The 14,117-nt window shown below is 39.0% G+C and overlaps 17 non-coding genes across 17 annotated transcripts; all 17 read left to right on the top strand.

Moving 5' to 3' along the window:
* Positions 1-262: 262 nt before the first annotated feature.
* TRNAT-UGU lies at positions 263-335 on the top strand. Its single transcript has one exon. It is a non-coding gene; the product is annotated as a tRNA-Thr (tRNA).
* Positions 336-1,457: 1,122 nt separating this feature from the next.
* TRNAT-UGU lies at positions 1,458-1,530 on the top strand. Its single transcript has one exon. It is a non-coding gene; the product is annotated as a tRNA-Thr (tRNA).
* A 1,117-nt stretch (positions 1,531-2,647) lies between these two features.
* TRNAT-UGU lies at positions 2,648-2,720 on the top strand. The gene has a single exon. It is a non-coding gene; the product is annotated as a tRNA-Thr (tRNA).
* Positions 2,721-3,706: 986 nt separating this feature from the next.
* TRNAT-CGU lies at positions 3,707-3,779 on the top strand. Its single transcript has one exon. It is a non-coding gene; the product is annotated as a tRNA-Thr (tRNA).
* A 455-nt stretch (positions 3,780-4,234) lies between these two features.
* On the top strand, positions 4,235-4,307 carry TRNAT-UGU. Its single transcript has one exon. It is a non-coding gene; the product is annotated as a tRNA-Thr (tRNA).
* A 986-nt stretch (positions 4,308-5,293) lies between these two features.
* Positions 5,294-5,366, top strand: TRNAT-CGU. The gene has a single exon. It is a non-coding gene; the product is annotated as a tRNA-Thr (tRNA).
* A 455-nt stretch (positions 5,367-5,821) lies between these two features.
* On the top strand, positions 5,822-5,894 carry TRNAT-UGU. Its single transcript has one exon. It is a non-coding gene; the product is annotated as a tRNA-Thr (tRNA).
* A 986-nt stretch (positions 5,895-6,880) lies between these two features.
* On the top strand, positions 6,881-6,953 carry TRNAT-CGU. The gene has a single exon. It is a non-coding gene; the product is annotated as a tRNA-Thr (tRNA).
* A 455-nt stretch (positions 6,954-7,408) lies between these two features.
* TRNAT-UGU lies at positions 7,409-7,481 on the top strand. The gene has a single exon. It is a non-coding gene; the product is annotated as a tRNA-Thr (tRNA).
* Positions 7,482-8,467: 986 nt separating this feature from the next.
* TRNAT-CGU lies at positions 8,468-8,540 on the top strand. Its single transcript has one exon. It is a non-coding gene; the product is annotated as a tRNA-Thr (tRNA).
* Positions 8,541-8,995: 455 nt separating this feature from the next.
* On the top strand, positions 8,996-9,068 carry TRNAT-UGU. Its single transcript has one exon. It is a non-coding gene; the product is annotated as a tRNA-Thr (tRNA).
* A 986-nt stretch (positions 9,069-10,054) lies between these two features.
* On the top strand, positions 10,055-10,127 carry TRNAT-CGU. The gene has a single exon. It is a non-coding gene; the product is annotated as a tRNA-Thr (tRNA).
* Positions 10,128-10,583: 456 nt separating this feature from the next.
* On the top strand, positions 10,584-10,656 carry TRNAT-UGU. The gene has a single exon. It is a non-coding gene; the product is annotated as a tRNA-Thr (tRNA).
* A 986-nt stretch (positions 10,657-11,642) lies between these two features.
* TRNAT-CGU lies at positions 11,643-11,715 on the top strand. Its single transcript has one exon. It is a non-coding gene; the product is annotated as a tRNA-Thr (tRNA).
* Positions 11,716-12,170: 455 nt separating this feature from the next.
* TRNAT-UGU lies at positions 12,171-12,243 on the top strand. Its single transcript has one exon. It is a non-coding gene; the product is annotated as a tRNA-Thr (tRNA).
* Positions 12,244-13,229: 986 nt separating this feature from the next.
* On the top strand, positions 13,230-13,302 carry TRNAT-CGU. The gene has a single exon. It is a non-coding gene; the product is annotated as a tRNA-Thr (tRNA).
* A 455-nt stretch (positions 13,303-13,757) lies between these two features.
* On the top strand, positions 13,758-13,830 carry TRNAT-UGU. Its single transcript has one exon. It is a non-coding gene; the product is annotated as a tRNA-Thr (tRNA).
* The last annotated feature ends 287 nt before the right edge of the window (positions 13,831-14,117 follow it).

Here is a 14,117-nt window from a genome sequence, read left to right as displayed (position 1 = left end):
TCTGAAACCTTTGGCCCCTATGTTAGACTATGATGGCACACGTTTTGTGTTGAAATGCGAAATGATGACTGACTTACATCGAATTCTCTGAGCTCTTCCTCACATTTAGGTCAGGTTGGCCAAACAATGTAAAGTTCTATGTCCCATGAGAGCCCTGTTTCTCTTAAATGGTTTTGAAGGTCTTGATTTTTTTCAGTTTATAGGGCAAAAAGATACACTTGGACAGAATGGAAAAAATCCATTGGGAAAAGCTGTGCATGGTGGCTTCATAGCTCAGGGGTTAGAGCACTGGTCTTGTAAACCAGGGGTCGTGAGTTCAAATCTCACTGGGGCCTACATCTTTAGTCTGATGTGAGTATGGTCTTATCGATGACCCATTATGACTTCAGGATCATCAAGGGTCCTCCAAAATGTCTTGTTTTCAACTATTTGAATATTAAGCAAATATGATGCTGGACTACTTCTCACAGTCCAGCTTTTCTTAAATGCTTGTATGTTTGAGTGGACAGCATCAGTCTTCACAGACTAATATTTTGAGCGCTGGTTTTGCAAAAAAGGTGCCTTGTACTGAACCAGCAACTATTCAGCCATATGCTACAAAATGTGCTACTTTCTTTTTCATCAAAAAATAGACTTTTAAGATAAACATTTTAGAATCTGATTCTGAAACCTTTGACTAAGGTTTAACAGTACAGCTGGGCAGTCTTCTCTGGAGTCATGGAATCAAATACCACTTCTCACAGTCCAGATTTTTTTAAATGTCTGAGTGCACAGCGTCATTCTTCGCAGACTATGGTGTTGAGCACTGCTCTTGTAAACCATTTGACTTGTAATAAACCAGCAACTGCTATGCTGTACAGTGGACAAGGATATGTTCTACTCTTTCTTTTTCCACACAAAAAATAGACTTTTGAGATGAATATTTTTGAATCCCATTCTGAAATTTTTGGCCCCGTTTTCAACAGGCCATCTGGGCGGTTTTAATTGGAGTCATGGAGTCAAATACCACTTCTCACGGTCAGTTTGTATGTCAGAGTGGACAGCATCAGTCTTCACATAGTAGGATTTTGAACGCTGGTTTTGCAAATCAGGTGCCTTGTACTGGACCAGCAATTACTATGCCATGTGCTACAAAATGTGCTACTATCTTTTTCATCAAAAAATAGACTTTTAAGATGAACATCTTTGCATCTGATTCTGAAACCTTTGGCCCCTATGTTAGACTATGATGGCACACGTTTTGTGTTGAAATGCGAAATGATGACTGACTTACATCGAATTCTCTGAGCTCTTCCTCACATTTAGGTCAGGTTGGCCAAACAATGTAAAGTTCTATGTCCCATGAGAGCCCTGTTTCTCTTAAATGGTTTTGAAGGTCTTGATTTTTTTCAGTTTATAGGGCAAAAAGATACACTTGGACAGAATGGAAAAATCCATTGGGAAAAGCTGTGCATGGTGGCTTCATAGCTCAGGGGTTAGAGCACTGGTCTTGTAAACCAGGGGTCGTGAGTTCAAATCTCACTGGGGCCTACATCTTTAGTCTGATGTGAGTATGGTCTTATCGATGACCCATTATGACTTCAGGATCATCAAGGGTCCTCCAAAATGTCTTGTTTTCAACTATTTGAATATTAAGCAAATATGATGCTGGACTACTTCTCACAGTCCAGCTTTTCTTAAATGCTTGTATGTTTGAGTGGACAGCATCAGTCTTCACAGACTAATATTTTGAGCGCTGGTTTTGCAAAAAAGGTGCCTTGTACTGAACCAGCAACTATTCAGCCATATGCTACAAAATGTGCTACTTTCTTTTTCATCAAAAAATAGACTTTTAAGATAAACATTTTAGAATCTGATTCTGAAACCTTTGACTAAGGTTTAACAGTACAGCTGGGCAGTCTTCTCTGGAGTCATGGAATCAAATACCACTTCTCACAGTCCAGATTTTTTTAAATGTCTGAGTGCACAGCGTCATTCTTCGCAGACTATGGTGTTGAGCACTGCTCTTGTAAACCATTTGACTTGTAATAAACCAGCAACTGCTATGCTGTACAGTGGACAAGGATATGTTCTACTCTTTCTTTTTCCACACAAAAAATAGACTTTTGAGATGAATATTTTTGAATCCCATTCTGAAATTTTTGGCCCCGTTTTCAACAGGCCATCTGGGCGGTTTTAATTGGAGTCATGGAGTCAAATACCACTTCTCACGGTCAGTTTGTATGTCAGAGTGGACAGCATCAGTCTTCACATAGTAGGATTTTGAACGCTGGTTTTGCAAATCAGGTGCCTTGTACTGGACCAGCAATTACTATGCCATGTGCTACAAAATGTGCTACTATCTTTTTCATCAAAAAATAGACTTTTAAGATGAACATCTTTGCATCTGATTCTGAAACCTTTGGCCCCTATGTTAGACTATGATGGCACACGTTTTGTGTTGAAATGCGAAATGATGACTGACTTACATCGAATTCTCTGAGCTCTTCCTCACATTTAGGTCAGGTTGGCCAAACAATGTAAAGTTCTATGTCCCATGAGAGCCCTGTTTCTCTTAAATGGTTTTGAAGGTCTTGATTTTTTTCAGTTTATAGGGCAAAAAGATACACTTGACAGAAGAAAACCATTGGGAAAAGCTGTGCATGGTGGCTTCATAGCTCAGGGGTTAGAGCACTGGTCTTGTAAACCAGGGGTCGTGAGTTCAAATCTCACTGGGGCCTACATCTTTAGTCTGATGTGAGTATGGTCTTATCGATGACCCATTATGACTTCAGGATCATCAAGGGTCCTCCAAAATGTCTTGTTTTCAACTATTTGAATATTAAGCAAATATGATGCTGGACTACTTCTCACAGTCCAGCTTTTCTTAAATGCTTGTATGTTTGAGTGGACAGCATCAGTCTTCACAGACTAATATTTTGAGCGCTGGTTTTGCAAAAAAGGTGCCTTGTACTGAACCAGCAACTATTCAGCCATATGCTACAAAATGTGCTACTTTCTTTTTCATCAAAAAATAGACTTTTAAGATAAACATTTTAGAATCTGATTCTGAAACCTTTGACTAAGGTTTAACAGTACAGCTGGGCAGTCTTCTCTGGAGTCATGGAATCAAATACCACTTCTCACAGTCCAGATTTTTTTAAATGTCTGAGTGCACAGCGTCATTCTTCGCAGACTATGGTGTTGAGCACTGCTCTTGTAAACCATTTGACTTGTAATAAACCAGCAACTGCTATGCTGTACAGTGGACAAGGAAATGTTCTACTCTTTCTTTTTCCACACAAACAATAGACTTTTGAGATGAATATTTTTGAATCCCATTCTGAAATTTTTGGCCCCGTTTTCAACAGGCCATCTGGGCGGTTTTAATTGGAGTCATGGAGTCAAATACCACTTCTCACGGTCAGTTTGTATGTCAGAGTGGACAGCATCAGTCTTCACATAGTAGGATTTTGAACGCTGGTTTTGCAAATCAGGTGCCTTGTACTGGACCAGCAATTACTATGCCATGTGCTATAACAGTGGAGAAAAAAGTGTGCTCTTTCTTTATCCGTAAAAAATAAATAGACTTTTAGGTTGAACTTTTTTGAATCTGATTCTGAAAAGTTTGCCTTTCTTAAATGTAGCTGAAGATTTTTCCTTGTCTGAAGTTTTTAGATAAAAAAAGCCTTGGTCAGAAAACACACGTTCAACTTGTCTGTTGTTTGGCTTCATAGCTCAGGGGTTAGAGCGCTGGTCTCGTAAACCAGAAGTCGTGAGTTCAAATCTCACTGAGGCCTCTTTATTACCTTAGGTTAATGTAAGCGCAACACTGCTTAAGATCTGAAACAGTATGTAGGATCAACGAGGATCTTTCAAAGTGTTTTCTTTTCAGCTATCTGAATTCTAAACCAGCAACTATAATGCTGTAGTGCTGCACCAGTGGACTTCTTGTTTACACCAAAAAATGTACTTTTAAGATGAACATCTATGTATCTGATTCTGAAACCTTTGGCCCCTATGTTAGTCTATGATGGCACACGTTTTGTGTTGACATGCGAAATGATGACTGACTTACATCGAATTCTCTGAGCTCTTCCTCACATTTAGGTCAGGTTGGCCAAACAATGTAAAGTTCTATGTCCCATAAGAGCCCTGTTTCTCTTAAATGGTTTTGAAGGTCTTTGATTTTTTTCAGTTTATAGGGCAAAAAGATACACCTGAAAAAAAACCATTGGGAAAAGCTGTGCATGGTGGCTTCATAGCTCAGGGGTTAGAGCACTGGTCTTGTAAACCAGGGGTCGTGAGTTCAAATCTCACTGGGGCCTACATCTTTAGTCTGATGTGAGTATGGTCTTATCGATGACCCATTATGACTTCAGGATCATCAAGGGTCCTCCAAAATGTCTTGTTTTCAACTATTTGAATATTAAGCAAATATGATGCTGGACTACTTCTCACAGTCCAGCTTTTCTTAAATGCTTGTATGTTTGAGTGGACAGCATCAGTCTTCACAGACTAATATTTTGAGCGCTGGTTTTGCAAAAAAGGTGCCTTGTACTGAACCAGCAACTATTCAGCCATATGCTACAAAATGTGCTACTTTCTTTTTCATCAAAAAATAGACTTTTAAGATAAACATTTTAGAATCTGATTCTGAAACCTTTGACTAAGGTTTAACAGTACAGCTGGGCAGTCTTCTCTGGAGTCATGGAATCAAATACCACTTCTCACAGTCCAGATTTTTTTAAATGTCTGAGTGCACAGCGTCATTCTTCGCAGACTATGGTGTTGAGCACTGCTCTTGTAAACCATTTGACTTGTAATAAACCAGCAACTGCTATGCTGTACAGTGGACAAGGAAATGTTCTACTCTTTCTTTTTCCACACAAAAAATAGACTTTTGAGATGAATATTTTTGAATCCCATTCTGAAATTTTTGGCCCCGTTTTCAACAGGCCATCTGGGCGGTTTTAATTGGAGTCATGGAGTCAAATACCACTTCTCACGGTCAGTTTGTATGTCAGAGTGGACAGCATCAGTCTTCACATAGTAGGATTTTGAACGCTGGTTTTGCAAATCAGGTGCCTTGTACTGGACCAGCAATTACTATGCCATGTGCTATAACAGTGGAGAAAAAAGTGTGCTCTTTCTTTATCCGTAAAAAATAAATAGACTTTTAGGTTGAACTTTTTTGAATCTGATTCTGAAAAGTTTGCCTTTCTTAAATGTAGCTGAAGATTTTTCCTTGTCTGAAGTTTTTAGATAAAAAAAGCCTTGGTCAGAAAACACACGTTCAACTTGTCTGTTGTTTGGCTTCATAGCTCAGGGGTTAGAGCGCTGGTCTCGTAAACCAGAAGTCGTGAGTTCAAATCTCACTGAGGCCTCTTTATTACCTTAGGTTAATGTAAGCGCAACACTGCTTAAGATCTGAAACAGTATGTAGGATCAACGAGGATCTTTCAAAGTGTTTTCTTTTCAGCTATCTGAATTCTAAACCAGCAACTATAATGCTGTAGTGCTGCACCAGTGGACTTCTTGTTTACACCAAAAAATGTACTTTTAAGATGAACATCTATGTATCTGATTCTGAAACCTTTGGCCCCTATGTTAGTCTATGATGGCACACGTTTTGTGTTGACATGCGAAATGATGACTGACTTACATCGAATTCTCTGAGCTCTTCCTCACATTTAGGTCAGGTTGGCCAAACAATGTAAAGTTCTATGTCCCATAAGAGCCCTGTTTCTCTTAAATGGTTTTGAAGGTCTTTGATTTTTTTCAGTTTATAGGGCAAAAAGATACACCTGAAAAAAAACCATTGGGAAAAGCTGTGCATGGTGGCTTCATAGCTCAGGGGTTAGAGCACTGGTCTTGTAAACCAGGGGTCGTGAGTTCAAATCTCACTGGGGCCTACATCTTTAGTCTGATGTGAGTATGGTCTTATCGATGACCCATTATGACTTCAGGATCATCAAGGGTCCTCCAAAATGTCTTGTTTTCAACTATTTGAATATTAAGCAAATATGATGCTGGACTACTTCTCACAGTCCAGCTTTTCTTAAATGCTTGTATGTTTGAGTGGACAGCATCAGTCTTCACAGACTAATATTTTGAGCGCTGGTTTTGCAAAAAAGGTGCCTTGTACTGAACCAGCAACTATTCAGCCATATGCTACAAAATGTGCTACTTTCTTTTTCATCAAAAAATAGACTTTTAAGATAAACATTTTAGAATCTGATTCTGAAACCTTTGACTAAGGTTTAACAGTACAGCTGGGCAGTCTTCTCTGGAGTCATGGAATCAAATACCACTTCTCACAGTCCAGATTTTTTTAAATGTCTGAGTGCACAGCGTCATTCTTCGCAGACTATGGTGTTGAGCACTGCTCTTGTAAACCATTTGACTTGTAATAAACCAGCAACTGCTATGCTGTACAGTGGACAAGGAAATGTTCTACTCTTTCTTTTTCCACACAAACAATAGACTTTTGAGATGAATATTTTTGAATCCCATTCTGAAATTTTTGGCCCCGTTTTCAACAGGCCATCTGGGCGGTTTTAATTGGAGTCATGGAGTCAAATACCACTTCTCACGGTCAGTTTGTATGTCAGAGTGGACAGCATCAGTCTTCACATAGTAGGATTTTGAACGCTGGTTTTGCAAATCAGGTGCCTTGTACTGGACCAGCAATTACTATGCCATGTGCTATAACAGTGGAGAAAAAAGTGTGCTCTTTCTTTATCCGTAAAAAATAAATAGACTTTTAGGTTGAACTTTTTTGAATCTGATTCTGAAAAGTTTGCCTTTCTTAAATGTAGCTGAAGATTTTTCCTTGTCTGAAGTTTTTAGATAAAAAAAGCCTTGGTCAGAAAACACACGTTCAACTTGTCTGTTGTTTGGCTTCATAGCTCAGGGGTTAGAGCGCTGGTCTCGTAAACCAGAAGTCGTGAGTTCAAATCTCACTGAGGCCTCTTTATTACCTTAGGTTAATGTAAGCGCAACACTGCTTAAGATCTGAAACAGTATGTAGGATCAACGAGGATCTTTCAAAGTGTTTTCTTTTCAGCTATCTGAATTCTAAACCAGCAACTATAATGCTGTAGTGCTGCACCAGTGGACTTCTTGTTTACACCAAAAAATGTACTTTTAAGATGAACATCTATGTATCTGATTCTGAAACCTTTGGCCCCTATGTTAGTCTATGATGGCACACGTTTTGTGTTGACATGCGAAATGATGACTGACTTACATCGAATTCTCTGAGCTCTTCCTCACATTTAGGTCAGGTTGGCCAAACAATGTAAAGTTCTATGTCCCATAAGAGCCCTGTTTCTCTTAAATGGTTTTGAAGGTCTTTGATTTTTTTCAGTTTATAGGGCAAAAAGATACACCTGAAAAAAAACCATTGGGAAAAGCTGTGCATGGTGGCTTCATAGCTCAGGGGTTAGAGCACTGGTCTTGTAAACCAGGGGTCGTGAGTTCAAATCTCACTGGGGCCTACATCTTTAGTCTGATGTGAGTATGGTCTTATCGATGACCCATTATGACTTCAGGATCATCAAGGGTCCTCCAAAATGTCTTGTTTTCAACTATTTGAATATTAAGCAAATATGATGCTGGACTACTTCTCACAGTCCAGCTTTTCTTAAATGCTTGTATGTTTGAGTGGACAGCATCAGTCTTCACAGACTAATATTTTGAGCGCTGGTTTTGCAAAAAAGGTGCCTTGTACTGAACCAGCAACTATTCAGCCATATGCTACAAAATGTGCTACTTTCTTTTTCATCAAAAAATAGACTTTTAAGATAAACATTTTAGAATCTGATTCTGAAACCTTTGACTAAGGTTTAACAGTACAGCTGGGCAGTCTTCTCTGGAGTCATGGAATCAAATACCACTTCTCACAGTCCAGATTTTTTTAAATGTCTGAGTGCACAGCGTCATTCTTCGCAGACTATGGTGTTGAGCACTGCTCTTGTAAACCATTTGACTTGTAATAAACCAGCAACTGCTATGCTGTACAGTGGACAAGGAAATGTTCTACTCTTTCTTTTTCCACACAAACAATAGACTTTTGAGATGAATATTTTTGAATCCCATTCTGAAATTTTTGGCCCCGTTTTCAACAGGCCATCTGGGCGGTTTTAATTGGAGTCATGGAGTCAAATACCACTTCTCACGGTCAGTTTGTATGTCAGAGTGGACAGCATCAGTCTTCACATAGTAGGATTTTGAACGCTGGTTTTGCAAATCAGGTGCCTTGTACTGGACCAGCAATTACTATGCCATGTGCTATAACAGTGGAGAAAAAAGTGTGCTCTTTCTTTATCCGTAAAAAATAAATAGACTTTTAGGTTGAACTTTTTTGAATCTGATTCTGAAAAGTTTGCCTTTCTTAAATGTAGCTGAAGATTTTTCCTTGTCTGAAGTTTTTAGATAAAAAAAGCCTTGGTCAGAAAACACACGTTCAACTTGTCTGTTGTTTGGCTTCATAGCTCAGGGGTTAGAGCGCTGGTCTCGTAAACCAGAAGTCGTGAGTTCAAATCTCACTGAGGCCTCTTTATTACCTTAGGTTAATGTAAGCGCAACACTGCTTAAGATCTGAAACAGTATGTAGGATCAACGAGGATCTTTCAAAGTGTTTTCTTTTCAGCTATCTGAATTCTAAACCAGCAACTATAATGCTGTAGTGCTGCACCAGTGGACTTCTTGTTTACACCAAAAAATGTACTTTTAAGATGAACATCTATGTATCTGATTCTGAAACCTTTGGCCCCTATGTTAGTCTATGATGGCACACGTTTTGTGTTGACATGCGAAATGATGACTGACTTACATCGAATTCTCTGAGCTCTTCCTCACATTTAGGTCAGGTTGGCCAAACAATGTAAAGTTCTATGTCCCATAAGAGCCCTGTTTCTCTTAAATGGTTTTGAAGGTCTTTGATTTTTTTCAGTTTATAGGGCAAAAAGATACACCTGAAAAAAATCCATTGGGAAAAGCTGTGCATGGTGGCTTCATAGCTCAGGGGTTAGAGCACTGGTCTTGTAAACCAGGGGTCGTGAGTTCAAATCTCACTGGGGCCTACATCTTTAGTCTGATGTGAGTATGGTCTTATCGATGACCCATTATGACTTCAGGATCATCAAGGGTCCTCCAAAATGTCTTGTTTTCAACTATTTGAATATTAAGCAAATATGATGCTGGACTACTTCTCACAGTCCAGCTTTTCTTAAATGCTTGTATGTTTGAGTGGACAGCATCAGTCTTCACAGACTAATATTTTGAGCGCTGGTTTTGCAAAAAAGGTGCCTTGTACTGAACCAGCAACTATTCAGCCATATGCTACAAAATGTGCTACTTTCTTTTTCATCAAAAAATAGACTTTTAAGATAAACATTTTAGAATCTGATTCTGAAACCTTTGACTAAGGTTTAACAGTACAGCTGGGCAGTCTTCTCTGGAGTCATGGAATCAAATACCACTTCTCACAGTCCAGATTTTTTTAAATGTCTGAGTGCACAGCGTCATTCTTCGCAGACTATGGTGTTGAGCACTGCTCTTGTAAACCATTTGACTTGTAATAAACCAGCAACTGCTATGCTGTACAGTGGACAAGGAAATGTTCTACTCTTTCTTTTTCCACACAAACAATAGACTTTTGAGATGAATATTTTTGAATCCCATTCTGAAATTTTTGGCCCCGTTTTCAACAGGCCATCTGGGCGGTTTTAATTGGAGTCATGGAGTCAAATACCACTTCTCACGGTCAGTTTGTATGTCAGAGTGGACAGCATCAGTCTTCACATAGTAGGATTTTGAACGCTGGTTTTGCAAATCAGGTGCCTTGTACTGGACCAGCAATTACTATGCCATGTGCTATAACAGTGGAGAAAAAAGTGTGCTCTTTCTTTATCCGTAAAAAATAAATAGACTTTTAGGTTGAACTTTTTTGAATCTGATTCTGAAAAGTTTGCCTTTCTTAAATGTAGCTGAAGATTTTTCCTTGTCTGAAGTTTTTAGATAAAAAAAGCCTTGGTCAGAAAACACACGTTCAACTTGTCTGTTGTTTGGCTTCATAGCTCAGGGGTTAGAGCGCTGGTCTCGTAAACCAGAAGTCGTGAGTTCAAATCTCACTGAGGCCTCTTTATTACCTTAGGTTAATGTAAGCGCAACACTGCTTAAGATCTGAAACAGTATGTAGGATCAACGAGGATCTTTCAAAGTGTTTTCTTTTCAGCTATCTGAATTCTAAACCAGCAACTATAATGCTGTAGTGCTGCACCAGTGGACTTCTTGTTTACACCAAAAAATGTACTTTTAAGATGAACATCTATGTATCTGATTCTGAAACCTTTGGCCCCTATGTTAGTCTATGATGGCACACGTTTTGTGTTGACATGCGAAATGATGACTGACTTACATCGAATTCTCTGAGCTCTTCCTCACATTTAGGTCAGGTTGGCCAAACAATGTAAAGTTCTATGTCCCATAAGAGCCCTGTTTCTCTTAAATGGTTTTGAAGGTCTTTGATTTTTTTCAGTTTATAGGGCAAAAAGATACACCTGAAAAAAAAACCATTGGGAAAAGCTGTGCATGGTGGCTTCATAGCTCAGGGGTTAGAGCACTGGTCTTGTAAACCAGGGGTCGTGAGTTCAAATCTCACTGGGGCCTACATCTTTAGTCTGATGTGAGTATGGTCTTATCGATGACCCATTATGACTTCAGGATCATCAAGGGTCCTCCAAAATGTCTTGTTTTCAACTATTTGAATATTAAGCAAATATGATGCTGGACTACTTCTCACAGTCCAGCTTTTCTTAAATGCTTGTATGTTTGAGTGGACAGCATCAGTCTTCACAGACTAATATTTTGAGCGCTGGTTTTGCAAAAAAGGTGCCTTGTACTGAACCAGCAACTATTCAGCCATATGCTACAAAATGTGCTACTTTCTTTTTCATCAAAAAATAGACTTTTAAGATAAACATTTTAGAATCTGATTCTGAAACCTTTGACTAAGGTTTAACAGTACAGCTGGGCAGTCTTCTCTGGAGTCATGGAATCAAATACCACTTCTCACAGTCCAGATTTTTTTAAATGTCTGAGTGCACAGCGTCATTCTTCGCAGACTATGGTGTTGAGCACTGCTCTTGTAAACCATTTGACTTGTAATAAACCAGCAACTGCTATGCTGTACAGTGGACAAGGAAATGTTCTACTCTTTCTTTTTCCACACAAACAATAGACTTTTGAGATGAATATTTTTGAATCCCATTCTGAAATTTTTGGCCCCGTTTTCAACAGGCCATCTGGGCGGTTTTAATTGGAGTCATGGAGTCAAATACCACTTCTCACGGTCAGTTTGTATGTCAGAGTGGACAGCATCAGTCTTCACATAGTAGGATTTTGAACGCTGGTTTTGCAAATCAGGTGCCTTGTACTGGACCAGCAATTACTATGCCATGTGCTATAACAGTGGAGAAAAAAGTGTGCTCTTTCTTTATCCGTAAAAAATAAATAGACTTTTAGGTTGAACTTTTTTGAATCTGATTCTGAAAAGTTTGCCTTTCTTAAATGTAGCTGAAGATTTTTCCTTGTCTGAAGTTTTTAGATAAAAAAAGCCTTGGTCAGAAAACACACGTTCAACTTGTCTGTTGTTTGGCTTCATAGCTCAGGGGTTAGAGCGCTGGTCTCGTAAACCAGAAGTCGTGAGTTCAAATCTCACTGAGGCCTCTTTATTACCTTAGGTTAATGTAAGCGCAACACTGCTTAAGATCTGAAACAGTATGTAGGATCAACGAGGATCTTTCAAAGTGTTTTCTTTTCAGCTATCTGAATTCTAAACCAGCAACTATAATGCTGTAGTGCTGCACCAGTGGACTTCTTGTTTACACCAAAAAATGTACTTTTAAGATGAACATCTATGTATCTGATTCTGAAACCTTTGGCCCCTATGTTAGTCTATGATGGCACACGTTTTGTGTTGACATGCGAAATGATGACTGACTTACATCGAATTCTCTGAGCTCTTCCTCACATTTAGGTCAGGTTGGCCAAACAATGTAAAGTTCTATGTCCCATAAGAGCCCTGTTTCTCTTAAATGGTTTTGAAGGTCTTTGATTTTTTTCAGTTTATAGGGCAAAAAGATACACCTGAAAAAAAACCATTGGGAAAAGCTGTGCATGGTGGCTTCATAGCTCAGGGGTTAGAGCACTGGTCTTGTAAACCAGGGGTCGTGAGTTCAAATCTCACTGGGGCCTACATCTTTAGTCTGATGTGAGTATGGTCTTATCGATGACCCATTATGACTTCAGGATCATCAAGGGTCCTCCAAAATGTCTTGTTTTCAACTATTTGAATATTAAGCAAATATGATGCTGGACTACTTCTCACAGTCCAGCTTTTCTTAAATGCTTGTATGTTTGAGTGGACAGCATCAGTCTTCACAGACTAATATTTTGAGCGCTGGTTTTGCAAAAAAGGTGCCTTGTACTGAACCAGCAACTATTCAGCCATATGCTACAAAATGTGCTACTTTCTTTTTCATCAAAAAATAGACTTTTAAGATAAACATTTTAGAATCTGATTCTGAAACCTTTGACTAAGGTTTAACAGTACAGCTGGGCAGTCTTCTCTGGAGTCATGGAATCAAATACCACTTCTCACAGTCCAGATTTTTTTAAATGTCTGAGTGCACAGCGTCATTCTTCGCAGACTATGGTGTTGAGCACTGCTCTTGTAAACCATTTGACTTGTAATAAACCAGCAACTGCTATGCTGTACAGTGGACAAGGAAATGTTCTACTCTTTCTTTTTCCACACAAACAATAGACTTTTGAGATGAATATTTTTGAATCCCATTCTGAAATTTTTGGCCCCGTTTTCAACAGGCCATCTGGGCGGTTTTAATTGGAGTCATGGAGTCAAATACCACTTCTCACGGTCAGTTTGTATGTCAGAGTGGACAGCATCAGTCTTCACATAGTAGGATTTTGAACGCTGGTTTTGCAAATCAGGTGCCTTGTACTGGACCAGCAATTACTATGCCATGTGCTATAACAGTGGAGAAAAAAGTGTGCTCTTTCTTTATCCGTAAAAAATAAATAGACTTTTAGGTTGAACTTTTTTGAATCTGATTCTGAAAAGTTTGCCTTTCTTAAATGTAGCTGAAGATTTTTCCTTGTCTGAAGTTTTTAGATAAAAAAAGCCTTGGTCAGAAAACACACGTTCAACTTGTCTGTTGTTTGGCTTCATAGCTCAGGGGTTAGAGCGCTGGTCTCGTAAACCAGAAGTCGTGAGTTCAAATCTCACTGAGGCCTCTTTATTACCTTAGGTTAATGTAAGCGCAACACTGCTTAAGATCTGAAACAGTATGTAGGATCAACGAGGATCTTTCAAAGTGTTTTCTTTTCAGCTATCTGAATTCTAAACCAGCAACTATAATGCTGTAGTGCTGCACCAGTGGACTTCTTGTTTACACCAAAAAATGTACTTTTAAGATGAACATCTATGTATCTGATTCTGAAACCTTTGGCCCCTATGTTAGTCTATGATGGCACACGTTTTGTGTTGACATGCGAAATGATGACTGACTTACATCGAATTCTCTGAGCTCTTCCTCACATTTAGGTCAGGTTGGCCAAACAATGTAAAGTTCTATGTCCCATAAGAGCCCTGTTTCTCTTAAATGGTTTTGAAGGTCTTTGATTTTTTTCAGTTTATAGGGCAAAAAGATACACCTGAAAAAAAACCATTGGGAAAAGCTGTGCATGGTGGCTTCATAGCTCAGGGGTTAGAGCACTGGTCTTGTAAACCAGGGGTCGTGAGTTCAAATCTCACTGGGGCCTACATCTTTAGTCTGATGTGAGTATGGTCTTATCGATGACCCATTATGACTTCAGGATCATCAAGGGTCCTCCAAAATGTCTTGTTTTCAACTATTTGAATATTAAGCAAATATGATGCTGGACTACTTCTCACAGTCCAGCTTTTCTTAAATGCTTGTATGTTTGAGTGGACAGCATCAGTCTTCACAGACTAATATTTTGAGCGCTGGTTTTGCAAAAAAGGTGCCTTGTACTGAACCAGCAACTATTCAGCCATATGCTACAAAATGTGCTACTTTCTTTTTCAT

Source organism: Bufo bufo, unplaced genomic scaffold (genome assembly GCF_905171765.1).
Source record: "Bufo bufo unplaced genomic scaffold, aBufBuf1.1, whole genome shotgun sequence".
NCBI classification, from domain to species: domain Eukaryota; kingdom Metazoa; phylum Chordata; class Amphibia; order Anura; family Bufonidae; genus Bufo; species Bufo bufo.
The sequence above is the reverse complement of the archived record's forward strand: the minus strand, read 5'-3'. Positions and strand labels throughout refer to the sequence as shown.